This window comes from Maniola hyperantus, chromosome 9, assembly GCF_902806685.2.
Source record: "Maniola hyperantus chromosome 9, iAphHyp1.2, whole genome shotgun sequence".
In the NCBI taxonomy this organism is placed as follows: Eukaryota; Metazoa; Arthropoda; class Insecta; order Lepidoptera; family Nymphalidae; genus Maniola; species Maniola hyperantus.
In genome coordinates, this window is record NC_048544.1 from 4,591,018 (window position 1) to 4,605,949 (window position 14,932).

Genomic DNA, 14,932 nt, shown 5'->3' on the forward strand with positions numbered 1-14,932 from the left:
ACGAATTTTGGCAGGTAGGTAGGTCTTTGAATTTGTATTATATCACCAAAAAAAAAATTAAAATGTGTTCATGAACAAAATTAGTATTTTCAACTTTCAAAGTAAGATTACTACACCAAGTGGGGTATCATATAAAAGGGCTTTACCTGTGGATTCTAAAACAATTTTCATTTAGTTTTTGATTTATCGTGCAAAATGTCGAAAAAAATACGACTGTAGTGTGGAACTCTAGGTAAGTACGCGAGTCTGACTCGCACATGGCCGGTTTAACCGGTTTAAAACAGACGCGTCAATTCGCTTCCACTCTGTAGCAATGTACCTTGAGCCTAACGCTATTCAGATGAATATTTCGTAGTTGCAAGAGTGAAGTCTAATTAACAATAATTTAGAGGTGGCATAATACCGACAATGACTAGATTTTCCAGCGACTTCGTCTAATTAGGTTAATTAGTTAGGATTTTCTAAAAATCTCATTTCTAAAAATCCTTTTTTGTGGAGAGTATCTATACTGTCAACCTTATATTATTAAAAACCTACATGCAAAATCTAAAGATTCTAGAATCTAGAATCTAGGCTTATGCTATAGGTAAGTACTTTGATATGTATGTCAGTCAATCAGTTTCTCCCTTTATAAGATACTAGATGATGGAATTAGATTTTTTTTAAATCCCACGGAAACGCATTGTCCATCTTCAGGTTGCTACCAAATTTCGTCTAAATCAGTTAAAGAATCATCATCATCATCAGCCTGTGGACATCCACTGTTAAACATATAGGCGTTCCCTAAAGAGCGCCACCACACCCGGTCCTCAGCCTTCCTCATCCAGCCACTTCCCGCCAGACTCTTTATATTATAGTCGGTCCATTGTGCAGTAAAAGGATGGGCTGTGAAAATATAACAGAAAGACCGACATACACTTTCGAATTTATAGTATTAAGTAGTATTGAATAAATATGGAAAATGGAATTATGGATATGTAAAGCCCAATGGCTCATACGATTTTGCCTTGAAAGAAAGAAGAAAGCTACTGCGGCAGCTGCGATGCAAATTACTTTTGGTTTTACTAGGAGTAATTTTCTCTAATGATTTTAAATTTATTTCGTGATTTAACTACGTACATATTTTAATGTAGATAACGGGTACATACCACGATTAATTTAATTTTTTATCGTGATATGTACTATGTAACTACATACCCGTTATCCACATTAAAATATGTAGTAGGTATCCAAAATATTCTCAAAGGTATGTAAAGTCTGCGAATCCATAAATCTGGTCAGTGGGTCAATCGAATCCCTAAAAGTGAAACTGTATCAAGGGCGCATTTAATCGAATATTTAAAAAAATAAACATTAATTGACTCCATAACCTTTGACTCTTTCAGATTTCATTGTTCCATCTATAAACGTTCAAAATAAATACTCATATCTTATTTACATTTATGTCCTACTTACATGATTTATGATACATAACGCAGTGGACTAAGAGCCAGCACGTGCCAGACCTTCGCTATTTCATAAAAGCTGAAAGTTTCTCGGCGTATTGTCCCTAACACAGGGAAGAACGACTAAGAAGTTTAGATCATGGTGGCTTTACTAGATAACAGGTAATAAAAATGTAAAAATAAAAACAAATAAGAATAGCTATTTTTTTTATATTTCGTCGAAGAGTAAAGTTTAATTTTTTTTTCTTCGGAATAGTATAAAAATCATGTAATGCATTGCGAGACACTTATTATTGTGGCAACCCCCTGCTAGACACCCTTAAACTTTTAAACTTTTAAAGGCGTCTGGCAGCTACGACACTAGTGTTTGACTATGCATGACGCGATTTTTAGTACTATTCCGAAGAAAATATCAAAAAAAATTGACTTCATACTTTGACGTAAGATTTTTACAACTTTATTACCTGTTACGGTGTTACCTCCCAAAACCACCATGATCCAAACCTCATAGTCTCTGATCATTCCTTCCTGTGTTGGAGAAAAAACGTAGGGAAACTTTCAGCTTTTATAAAACAACGTAGGTCTAGCACGCGCTGGCTCTCTCTATAGTATATTTACACACGACCCTGGCAGGAAGTTGCAAATATTAACATTACCTGTTAGCAGATGACCGTCACTGTATTATAAAACACCCAAGGCGGATAAGTGATATTTTGATCTGCTGCCGCAAATAGATAATAATCTAAGATTAAAGATTAAATTATCTTAGGGTTAATTTTTTTTATTTTTTTCAATCGCCAGATAAACTTTAACTGATGAGTAGGTTTGACGTATTGACAGATTTCCTACACAAAAAATGTCAAAACCCCAAACTTATCCCTCAGATAAAAGTAATTTAATGATTGAAAAATCAGCTGACTGACTGATCAACGCACAGCTGAAACTACTGGATGGATCGGGCTGAAATTTGGGCTAAAGGGGGGGTAAAATAGGGGTCGGAAATTTGTATAGTCCACACGGACGTTAACGTGAAACGTACTAATCCTAATATACTAATAGGTATTATAAGTGGTAAAGTTTGTAAGTTTGTTTACTAAACCGATTTTGAAAATTCTTTCACCAGTAGAAAGCTACATTAGTCCTAAGTAACAAGGGTTAGATTTTGTTTTGAAATGAGATCCGCACGAAAATTGTAATAAGCTACCCGTGTGAAGCCGGGGAGGGTCGCTAGTAGATAATAATCTTAGCTGCGATAAGTTAAAAGAAAGTGCCCAGGATTGAACTCCGGACCCACCGAATAAGAGGCCGATGGCATAAAAAAATACCGGCCAAGTGCGAGTCAGACTCGTGCACCGAGGGTTCCGTACTACAGTCGTATTTTTTCGACATTTTGCACGATAAATCAAAAACTATTACTTAGAAAAATAAATTAAAATCTGTTTTAGAATATACAGGTAAAGCCCTTTCACATAATACCTACCCTACATAATAGTAATCTTACTTTAAAAGTTGAAAATACTAATTATTTGTTCATAAACACATTTTTTTAATTTTTATGTAACCACAAAGTTCATGGTTTTTGGATTTTTCCCCTTATGTGTGATGTAAGACCTACCTTCCTGCTAAATTAGGTCAACGAGAAGTATCCTGTAGATGTAGGTTTCATGACAGACACGACAAACAGACAACGAAGTGATCCTATAATGGTTCCTTTTTCCTTTTGAGGTACGGAACCCTAAAAATAATGCGAGCCGCGTTTTCACAAGATGATCGTAAGTAGGTGATAATTTCAAAGATAAATACATACGGGAAAATGTATATTTTATCTTCGTGACTCTGTCACTTGGACGATCTAAGGTTAGATCGTCCAAGCTCTGTCACAAGTGGAACTATCGCGTTTCCTACTATTTACCTTAATCCGATTACGAAATGTGTAATAACACGGAGGTCAAGTTTGTTTCTACAAGTATGTAGGTATTTTTCTTACTAAGTAGATGAGAGAACATTGTTCATCATCTATTGTGTACTGATTGCTAAGTATAATATTACTAATCGATACTTCATTATTGTGAATGCGAAAGTGTGTCTGTCTGTCTATTGGTCTGTTTGCTAGCTTTTTACGGCGATTTTCGTGAAATTTGATACAGAGTTAGCTTACATAGGCTCTTTTTGTCACGGAAATCGAAGAAAATCGGGATTTATAGATAGAATAATAGTAATATTTATCTGTCTGCTAGCTTTTTAGACCCTTAACCTTTTTGTACAGACACTTAGGTTGTGTAGTATTGATAATACCAAATAATAAAGTATCTATTAGTAGATTATATTATCTGTTCATAATTTTTAGCAAGTTGTTTTCGTTTAAAAATGGAATCACGTGAGCGTGAGATCTGTGGAATAGGAAAACAGAAACGAGCGAATGCGTTTTGTATGCGTTCAACCCATCCAAGGTTCAACCGCCACGTTTGACAAAATTGAGACAGACAAAATTGAGAGTACTTTATTCGTAGTAGGTACGCTCCAAACGTATAATAGTCCGGCTGTCATTTGAATATTAAACAATCAAACTCAATGAAATTTTGTAGATTACGTTCTAGGAACTAATATCTGTGTATGAGGTTTGCTAGATTTCCGTTAAAACATTTAATTTCAATGTTACACGGCTCAAGGATTTATTTATATACAAATCTTTAAATTCGTGGAACTTTGATACTAGAAACGAGAATTTCGTTAATTTTCGGGAGTAATTCCACAGAGAATTCAACCTCAACGCATATACAAGATTTTGCGTGAAAACAAAGTCGTAAAATATTGGCGGGACAAGGGGAGAATGCTTTGTTGTGATTGGTAGACTCAAAAGGCACGTAATCAAGACAATGTGCGGCATGAGGGTGTCCGACTATTAGGCATCTATAGGTCGTGGTCTGTGGTTAATTCAAATGAGAAATAATGAGAATTAAAGAGAATAAATCAATTATCTAATTTCAATTAGATAAATCACACTAATATTATAAAGGCGAAAGATTTTATGTGTGTGTGTGTGTATGTTTGTTATTCTTTTACACAAAAATTACTGGGCGGATTAGGCTGAAATTTTGAATAAAGATAGATTATACCCTGGATTAACACATATATCTTGGAAAATCATAGAGTTCCCACGGGATTTTTAAAAACCTATATCCACGCGAACGATGTCGCGAGCATCAGCTAGTTCCCAATAATCGTCCTGTTCCTTTAATAGCCTAGTGGTTGTGACGTCCGCCTCCTAATTGGAAGTCATGCACGACTCTAATTTTCGGAGTTATGTGCGTTTTACGTATTTAAATATCACTTGCTTTAACAGTGAAATAAAACATCGTGAGGAAACCTGGATGCCTTAGAGTTCTCCATACCTGATGTTCTCAACGGTGTGTGAAGTCTACCAATCCGCACAAAAAAAAACTCACCTAAAAACTCTACCAATGGCCAGCGTGGTAGACTAAACCCTTCTCACTCTGAGAGGAGACCCGTGCTCTGTAGTGAGCCTGTGATGGGTTGATCATGATGATGATGATGTAGGGATGATGGTAATCTGAATATAGCTATCTGTTTACGGCTGAAATTAAATATCCATTCTATCTGTAATCTGTCGATAAGTTTCGCGGTGTGGAGCGCGCTAGGAAAACTCCGTTAGTTAAGTAATTAGGTACCGATTGCGTCTACGGACGAGATTGTTCTAGTAAATTGTGATAGTACCTACCTTCATAATCGATTTCATTGTCATAATTAAGTACAAATTAGTTTCGAAGTATATATTACCACATATGTACTTATGCAACGATTAATAATACCTTTTTTAATACCTTGCTTTTTGTTGGTCTGTTTGTTTGTTTGTTTGTTCTAGGCTAAAGGCATGCAAGACGCATGAAATTTTAAACATAGGTTGAATGACAATGCAATGTTTATCTGGCTTTCTTGTCTGTCTGTTTGTCAGTTTGTCGAAAAAAAAATTGCAATCTATTTTAAACTAACTTTCCGATGAATTAGGGGCTTGAAATTTTATAAATAGGTATAGATTGGAACTGGGTGACAATGGTACCTAGTTAGGTACCATTGTCACCCAGTTCAGAATCAGTAGGTACTACCTACCTACTGGTTCTGAGAATTTTAGAATTTAATTTTAGAGCATTCGCATCCTGTTCTTAGTTCTTACTAATGTGATATGAAAAGGACAGACACAGTTTGCCAGTTTTAAATTTAAATCTCGTGTCTTTAGCTGCAAGTCGCAATTGCCTATTGTTTAAATTTCTAGCGTGCACTTTAAAGTTAAAATTAATGTTCTGTCCTTTTCTAGCAATACAATATATTAAAAAGAAAAAGATGCAGATACTCTTTTAGTTTAGAGAAAGACAACAGAATCGGCGCCATTGCAATACTAACCCGCTTTCTTGCTTCTATTTGTTGGTTTGTTCGTCTGTTCGGTACAAATTTTGCAATCCATTTTAAACTACTTCTCATTGTGACAATTAAGTAGGTACAAACTACAAAATTAGTTTCGAAGTATAAGTAGACCTGCTTATATACATATTATTATGCAACGACTATTTATTGTTTTGAACTTGTTCGACTAAGTGTACTTATACAAGTGGTACCTATTACCTATAGAATTCAAAGAACAATCGACTCAATGCAATGAATAACAAATAAATTAATTAATGAATAGCCTTACAACCGGTCGTAATAACTACAAAGTTATATATTGTATTGACGAAGTAAATTACCTATCTATACTTATTACTTACCTTCAAAGAAATAAAACTGAACATATAATTTGTATTTGTAAATAATTGTATTTATGTCCGTTCATCCAGCTCCAAACTAACCTTCAAACCGGCTGAACCGATTATGAAGAGACTTTTACAGGCACTAGCTCCTTTTTATCTCGGGAAAATAAAAGCTCCCGCAGTCTTAAAAAGAAACAAATCGCTGAATACAGCTTAAAGTTCTGAATCCGTACTAATATTATAAATGCGAAGTATGTCTGTCTGTCCGTCTGTCTGCCAGCTTTTCATGGCTCATCTGTTAAACCAATTTTGACGAAGTAAAAAATAATATTAGACACACAATTGGCACCGATTCCGTTGTCTTTCTCTAAACTAAATTTAGAGTAGAGTATCCTTTTCTTTTTAACAATGCTAAAAAGGGACAGAACATGAACTTTACATTTAAAGACTCTAAATTTTAGTGCACTCTACAAATTTAAACAGTAGGCTCGCGACTATGCGCTAAAATCACGGGTTTTACCATCTAAAAATTAAATTTAAAACTGTCAAACTGCGTCTGTCCTTTTCATATTACATTAGTAAGTAGGATGCGAATACTCTAAAATTAGGTTGTGTTCAGAATCAGCACTACTGCCACTATTAAACCTGCAGGAGAAGCAAGCAACATGCACCACCACCACACAGAAACACGTGCAAATCTGAATCCTTACAGGCTTAGGTGCGAAGGACCCATGCAGCATTCAGAATTGAAAAGTTAGAATCTGAAATTTTTATGGGGTTATGTTGCGAACTTATTCTATTGATTAAAAAATTACGCAAATCGATTCAGAAACCTTCGAAAAATCGGAATAAAATATTCGCACTGAATTATGTATAGAATATGTATAGAACCTCTTCCTTCTTGGAAATCGATAAAAATATAAGAATATAGAGCAGTGATAGCCTGGTGGTTAAGAGTCGATATCCTAGTCAGGGAGTCAGGAGTTCGATTCCGGACACGCACCTGTAACTTTACGGTGCGTTTTAAGATTTTAAGTAATCAAATTATATCACTTGCATAAACGGTGAAGGAAATTATCGGCATTGCATCGATCGTGAGGAAACCTGCATGCCTGAGAGTTGGTGTGTGACTTCTGCAAATCCGCACTTGGCCAGCGTAGTGAATTATGGCCAAACCATTTTCATTCTAAGAGGACACCCGTCGTAGTTAGCCGGCGATGGGTTGCTGATGATGATGATGATGATGATGATGATGAAAAAATATATCATAGTAAAAAAGGATAAAGGATGTACCTATAGGTATGAACTATGAAGGTTGTTCTTGTAAGTGTAGATTGAATACATTTTTTAATTGACTCACTTATGTAAATTACTAAATTAATTACGGAAACATTTTTTTCTTCGTTTGCAAGTTAGCACTTGATTGCGATCGATCTTACTGATGGTAGATAGGCGTTTGTGCAGTACATGGACACACACCACAGACGTAAAATTTATTATTAGATACTTATATATCTACTAGCTGATGCCCGCGACTTCGTCCGCGTGGAATTAGGTTTTTTAAAAACCTGTGGGAACTCTTTGATTTTCCGGGACAAAAAGGAGCCTATGTCACTCTCCAGGTCTTTATCTATACCCATGAAAAAAATCACGTCAATCCGTTGCACCGTTGCGACGTGATTGAAGGACAAACCAACAAAAAAGCCAGCTTATAGATTGTATGGGGACCGGTAGTGGGGGCAGCGCTGCTGCGTGCAGCGTGGTTTGGAATACCTTTAATCGGTTTATGATAATAATAATAGTATAATACCTAACCATATTATTGTAAATTTGTAAATGCGAAAGTGTGTTTGTTTGTTGGTTTGCTCTTCAAAACGTCGCAACGGAGCAACGTATCAACGTGATTTTTTGCATGGGTATAGTGAAGGACCTGGAGAGTGACATAGGCTACTTTGCGATTATCGCAAGCTTGACTTAGCAAGCTTAGTTGGAGAGGAAAGGGGAATATTAGTCATTTAACAAATTCTTAGGCTAATATTTTTTTTTTACTTTTATCCCGGTACATCAAAGAATTCCCACGGGTATTTTAAAAACTAAATCCACGCGAACGAAAACGCGGGTATTAGCTAGTAATTAATATACCTACCCTAAATTCCATGGCGAATTGTAGGTAAGTTTTAAAGTGGTAACAATTTTTTTAACATATTTGTAAACATAGATACCTACTTAGCTGTAATGACCGAGCATTCTTGGGAGATTTCATCCACATGGATTTATGGTTTTTTAAAATTCTTTGTTTTTTCGAGATAAAAAGTAACCTTTCTGTACACGGGATGCAAGATATCGAAGTAATCGATGTACCGAATAGGTAAAATTATGCCCGCGACTTCGTACACGTGGAATTAGGTTTTTTAAAAATCCCGTGGGAACTCTTTGAGTTTCCGAGATAAAAAGAAGCATGTCCATCCCCGGGATGCTAGCTAAACGCCAAATCGAAGAAATGGAGGGGCAGTGAAAAAAAGGTACTCATCTATCCCTATTAATTAATTCATTGTTATAAAGAAATTTTATTTTATTTAAATGTCATGTAACTAAAATAGTTACATGATGTTTAAAATTTGCGATAAAATCAAAACGTATCTATCTAAAATTTTGTATTATTTAAATTAAAGGTAAGCGATAATTAATTTTACTTGTTTATTTTTTTATATTTAAAATATAACTATAATTTTTTACAAAAATATTTTGCGAGTTTTTTAACAACAGCAAAAATGTGAAAATTAAAAGTGGTACTTACTGGCAAATCAGCCGCAACTTTTTTTAATTAACCGCACTGTACGCCACACTTTTACACGTTATTGAACCGATTCACGTCCGGGCGACGCGACGTGCTAAACAACACTGTTGCTGGCGACAACAACACAAGAAAACAGGGTTTCACAATCCTAATATCAATAACTTTTTAATGACCTCGTAGCTTACGCAGACGGACCAAAATTTATATACGAAAGAATCAGAGCCTACGTCAATAATCTGTTTTTTAGTGGTTTTTATAAGGAAATACTACCTAGCTGATAAATAAAAATAAAATATACCTACTTATTACAATTTCGTATTTAAGTAATTATTTTATATCAATATATTATAATACCTGCTTACGATATTTTCCTAGTTACAAATCTTAAGTATTTTTCCAAATTGTAAGTCCTGCCTATATCTCATTGATAAGAGTCGTCTACTTATATCTATACTAAAATATTATAGAAAAGGTAAAGTTTCTAAGTTTAAAACTAGTAGCGATAGTCTAAAGATCCGATTCTGAAAATTATTTCATTCATAGATAGCTACATGAGTGCAAAAGCGTGGCAAAAGCTAGTCAGTCACATAACGGTAGGGGATTCAAACTCAAACTCAAATCATTTATTCAGATTGGGTATTATTGTAATATTCTTTGTGATTGACACTTGATGAATTTGCAACAATGATGTAGTGGTGATAATTTATATGTAAACTGAAAACTAAAGCTACGAGGGTTCCAAACGCGCCCAGGTCTGAGAAGAGCCCACAAACTCAGCCGGGTATTCCTTGTGAATATTAATGCGATGGACTTCCGCTCAGGACTTAGGACTCGCTTGACCTCGAGGGCAGGTTGCAAACGGAGATGTAACCTTTAGACACGGCGCTAACAACTGTTCGCATGATGGAAATAAATCGTTGATTCACCATCAGTTAACGGTAACATTCGTTACAAAGTTACAGTTATATTAACCAGTCTTCGCTCATCTTCGTAGGATACTTTATGTTATACTTAGTTTTTTTCTTCCTAATAACCGGCATAGTAATACAATTTATTTACTTCGTCGTCGAAGCTTCGTCGTCACTGGCAAGCTTGAAATGTTAGTTAGTACATTTACTTTAGGGACACCTAAAGTAGCCTTAATTTTCTTTGACTTTACGCCACCTAGGCTAATATTTGACATAATATTATCGTCGATTCAGGATCAAACCGAGAGTTCCCTCACCCCCCACTCCAGTTCACTTTGCCACCAGTGGCATTAAATCACTAAGATTAGTGATCCCCGCGATTTCATCCACGTAGATTTAGCTTTTTGAAAATCCCTCTTTGATTTTCCGGGATAAAAGTAGCAATGTCACTCGAAATTCTCGTCGATCTGTTGCAACGGGTTTGAAGGACAAACCAAGAAACCAATAAAGAATTTCTCATTAGGTGCGAGTCAAATGAGTTAGTGCCTTTTCTTTTTTAGGGTTCCGTACTTCAAAAGGAAAAACGGAACCCTTATAGGATCACTTTGTTGTCTGTCTGTCTGTCGGTCTGTCAAGAAACCTACAGGGTCATTATAGGGTAGGTACTTCCCGTTGACCAGTGACCTAGAATCATGAAATTTGGTATGTAGGTAGGTCTTATAGCAGACATTCGGGGAAAAATCTGAAAACCGTGAATCTGTGGTTACATCACACAAAAAAAATTAAATTTTGGTCATGAACTAATAATTAGTATTTTCAAAAAGAGTAACTGATTACCTATTTGCCTATTTTGAATAAATCATTTGACTTTGACTTTATGCATCATAGTTTTTGAATTATCGTGAAAAATGACCAAAGAATACGACTGTAGTACGGAACCCTCGTTGCACGAGTCTGGCTCGCACTTGGCCGGTTTTTTTTACTATTACCTATTAGGTAATACATTATGATAATAACTGGGACCGGCAGACGAAGTCGTGGGCATCAGCTAGTTAGTTAGGTACTAATAAAAATAATTTATTCAATCATGTGATAAACAATCTCTTTAGTTTTTTCATTAATGTTTTTTCATACGATATTTATTTTGTTTAGTTAAGTAGGTAGATATAATTATTATTGATTTCTTATTTTATTAACCGACTTCAAAAAAAGGAGGAGGTTCTCAATTCGTCGGAATCTTTTTTTTTTTTTTATTTTTTTTTTATGTATGTTCCCCGATAACTCGAAAACGCCTAGACCGATTTTGAAAATTATTTTTTTGTTTGAAAGGGTATACTTCAAAGTTGGTCCCATTTCAATTTGGTGAAGATCTGATGAACATCTTCGAAGATAGATACTGGAACTCCTCAACGGATAAGAGTAAACTGCTCGCGATCAGTGTATTATAAAAAACATGCTTGGTAAACAGTAGACTTTTAACCAGTCATAGCACAATTCCATGGGGCCACTAAAAATTGTGAAATAAATATTTTTTACAAAAACAATAAAAACCGACTTCGTTACACAAACACTAAAAATTGAAAAATAATTAATTTATTACCGAATATATTATGTATACAAGAGTTAATATAGTTCCATAATAATATTTTTTGGGGTCGGTGCCAATGAGGTGCCATTGTGGAGTCCCATAAAAATATGAAGTCTAGACGATTCGCGCAGCTAAAGCTAATTGGCACCGGCACCAAAAAGTATTATTATGGAACTATATTAACTCTTGTATACATAACATATTCGGTAATAAATTAAATATTTTTCAATTTTTAGTGTTTGTGTAACGAAGTCGGTTTTTATTTTTTTTGTAAAAAAATTTTTTTCATTTCAATATAGATGGAATGCTGAACTTCTTAGATGCAAAATTAATTATGTATGTAATTAACCTTGAATAATAAGTAATTATTTAAGATCAGATCCCTTGGTGAATCATAAAACCGTGATTTTCTGTAAAATTAACCTATAGCCATCAGTTCTGACTTTAAAGATTTTGGCCTATCTAGGCACAGTTTTACGATCTTCTGCGCTTTTTCTTTTTTAGGGTTCCGTACCTTAAAAGGGAAAAAAGAACCCTTATAGGATCACTTTATTGTCTGTCTGTCCGTCGTGTCTGTCAAGAAAACCTATGGGGTACCTCCCGTTGACCTAGAATCATGAAATTTGGTAGGTAGGGAGTTAGGTCTTTTAGCACAAGTAATGGAATAAATCCGAAAACCGTGAATCTGTGGTTACATCGCAAAAAATTCTTTATGTAAGTATTTTCAAATTCTTTGGAAAGCCCTTTCATAATATGATAACTTGGTATAGGTAATAGTTACTTTGGTAACATAATTACCTATACCAAGTTATCATAATATGAAAGGGCTTTGCCTACACATTCTAAAACAAATTTTCATTTATTTTTACGCATAAAATTTTTTGATTTATCGTGCAAAATGTCAAAAAAATACCCAAGTACCTATCATGAACTACGAAACATGGGTGTTCTGAAACCGAATGATGAATAAATAAGTAAATAACCGGTCAAGCGCATGTGCGCAGATTATTTTTATTCTAAACGAATGTTACCTTTAAATAGCTTTATTTGATGACGCACTTGAATTCCTCAAGGTGCTTTTGTTAGGTTGTCAGTAAAATCCGCAAAAAGTCTGATGTTGCAGAAATAAAATGCCAATGACCTTTCCAAACATTTTAAAGCTTAGCTCGTCCACAAAAAAGGCTCGATTGCGTGCCACGTGGCTGACGCATGACGACGCATGAATGTGTCGCGACGGCAGAAGGCATTACTACTAAAATCGAATATCGAACACCAGATTTTTTCAATAGCGGTATTAATACCGAATTTTTTTTGTTCAATACCAGGATCCCGGGATCCCGGTATTGGTTTGTGCAAAAATTGAAATTAAAAAAATAATGATTTTTGAAGAAGTGTTTCCGAATAAAGTAGGTAAGTTTTCTGTATTAACCATTATATTTTTTAAATTTCCATTCCATTACATCAGCCTGTATGCGTCCATCAGCTGGACATAGGCCTTTCCAAGAGCGCGCCACCAAACATGGTGCTCTGAATTTCTCATCCACGCGCTTCTCGCTTCTTCAGGTCATCGGACCAGCGGGTTGGAAGTCGTACTACACTGCGCACGCGCGGTACATGGTTTCCACTCCAGAACACGTCAGCCCCAGCGGCCGTCGGTTCAGATTTTTTCAATAATAATTGCTGAATTTTATGGCTGTGACATACAGCTACGTCCTATAGACGGACAGGACGAAACTAATATGTTCACTTGTGTTACTACAGAACCCTAAAAAGGTGAAGGTACGAACCTACGACAGAACCTTTAGATAAACAAACCACAGTAATAAATTCTTCCACTGGCGACAGTGGAAAAGTTAACTTTGTGGTTTTCACATAATATTATATAATTATACCTTACCAGGTTTTTACGTGTCACATTTAGGTCTATAAACTTACTTCGTAAACACGTTCCGTCTTAGGCCACATCATCACTTTCAATCTCATCATATTTTTAGGGTTTCGTACTTTAAGACCTACCTACAACTACATGCCAAATTTCATGATCCTAGGTTAACGGGAAGTTAGAAGTACCCTGTAGGTTTCTTGACAGACCGACAGACCGACAGACAGACAGACAGACAGACAGATAGACAGGTCGACAATCGGGGTGGGGAGGCCCCGCTCACCCATACAGCCCCCGCATTAACCACGCGCGGGATAGCGTGGTTGACGTGCGCATGTGCGGGGCGTTCCCCAGCCTCATACCCCGATAGCCATCTTGACCTGTCGCGGACTATACCTATATAAGTAATCCTTATTTAGATTTTACAAACAGCTATTTCTATGAATTATTCAAGATCGTCAGTATAACATTTACCTACCTACTTATAAGTTAGATTTCAATGAATTAATTATGACGAGATAATAATGATAATATGACGTCTAGGTTTTCCACCCGTGTGATTAATAACTTGTTTAATCATACTCCCATAAACGCATGGATTGTAAGTTATAACCATTGTTACTATTGTCGATAGCACCTGTAATAATATCTAGGTAACGTTTAAACGAGGTTATTTTAATTTTTGACGACCTCCCTGGCGCAGTGAGCGCTGTGGTCTTATTAGTGGGAGGTCCTTGGTTCGATTCCTGGCAGGGGTTTGGAATTTTTTAATTTCTAAATTTCTGGTCTGGTCTGGTGGGAGGCTTCGACCGTGGCTAGTTACCACCCTACCGGCAAAGCCGTGCCGCCAAGCGATTTAGCGTTCCGGTACGATGCCGTGTAGAAACCAAAGGGTTATGGGTTTAATAAAAACTGCCATATGCCCTTCCAGGTTAGCCCGCTATCATCTTAGACTGCATCATCACTTACCATCAGGTGAGATTGCAGTCAAGGGCTAACTTGTATCTGAATAAAAAATAAAAAATAATAAAAAAAATAGCGAGGTTATTGTACCTGATACCATAATAACATCTTTGCTAATCTAACCGTGCCGTGATAGGTTTGCTTTATTAAAACTAGCGACTTGCCCCGGATTCGTATGGGTACCTTATTAATTTAATTTAACATCTTACATCATCCCGAGTTTCACTGACTATAATTTAAAAAAAAATTAAATAGGGTAGAGCAGTCGTTTTTTTTAATTATTCCTTGTTACTACCTACTTGTTTTTATTACTATTTGTCAGTCACCGTCAAGTACTTGACGACAAATAGACTATAGTTGAGCCATTACAAACGTGCGAACTGGGTCTTATATCATTACAATCATAGGGATGTGAGAACGCTGCAGAAGTCGTTATGTCGTTCGGACGCAGGTTACCAAAATACCTACTAGCCGTAGCTAATTTAGTGTTATTTCCCCTTGTTATAAAGATAATCTGTTATCGACTATAGACCAAATTCCTTTTTCTTTTACCAACTTCCAAGAAAGAGGTGGTTCTCAATTCGGC

General features: G+C 35.8%; 2 protein-coding genes across 2 annotated transcripts in view; both read right to left on the bottom strand.

Annotated features, from left to right (window-relative positions):
* Positions 1-9,115, bottom strand: part of LOC117984947 (fatty acyl-CoA reductase wat-like) — a 48,718-nt gene extending 39,603 nt beyond the window's left edge. The window contains exon 1 of the mRNA XM_034971626.2: positions 9,006-9,115. The gene's annotated coding sequence lies outside the window, so the exon portion shown is untranslated. The remainder of the gene's footprint in view (positions 1-9,005) is intronic.
* The window catches only part of LOC117985634 (uncharacterized), a 221,140-nt gene that overhangs the window by 99,367 nt on the left and 106,841 nt on the right, over positions 1-14,932 (bottom strand). The gene's annotated exons all lie outside the window — the stretch shown is intronic.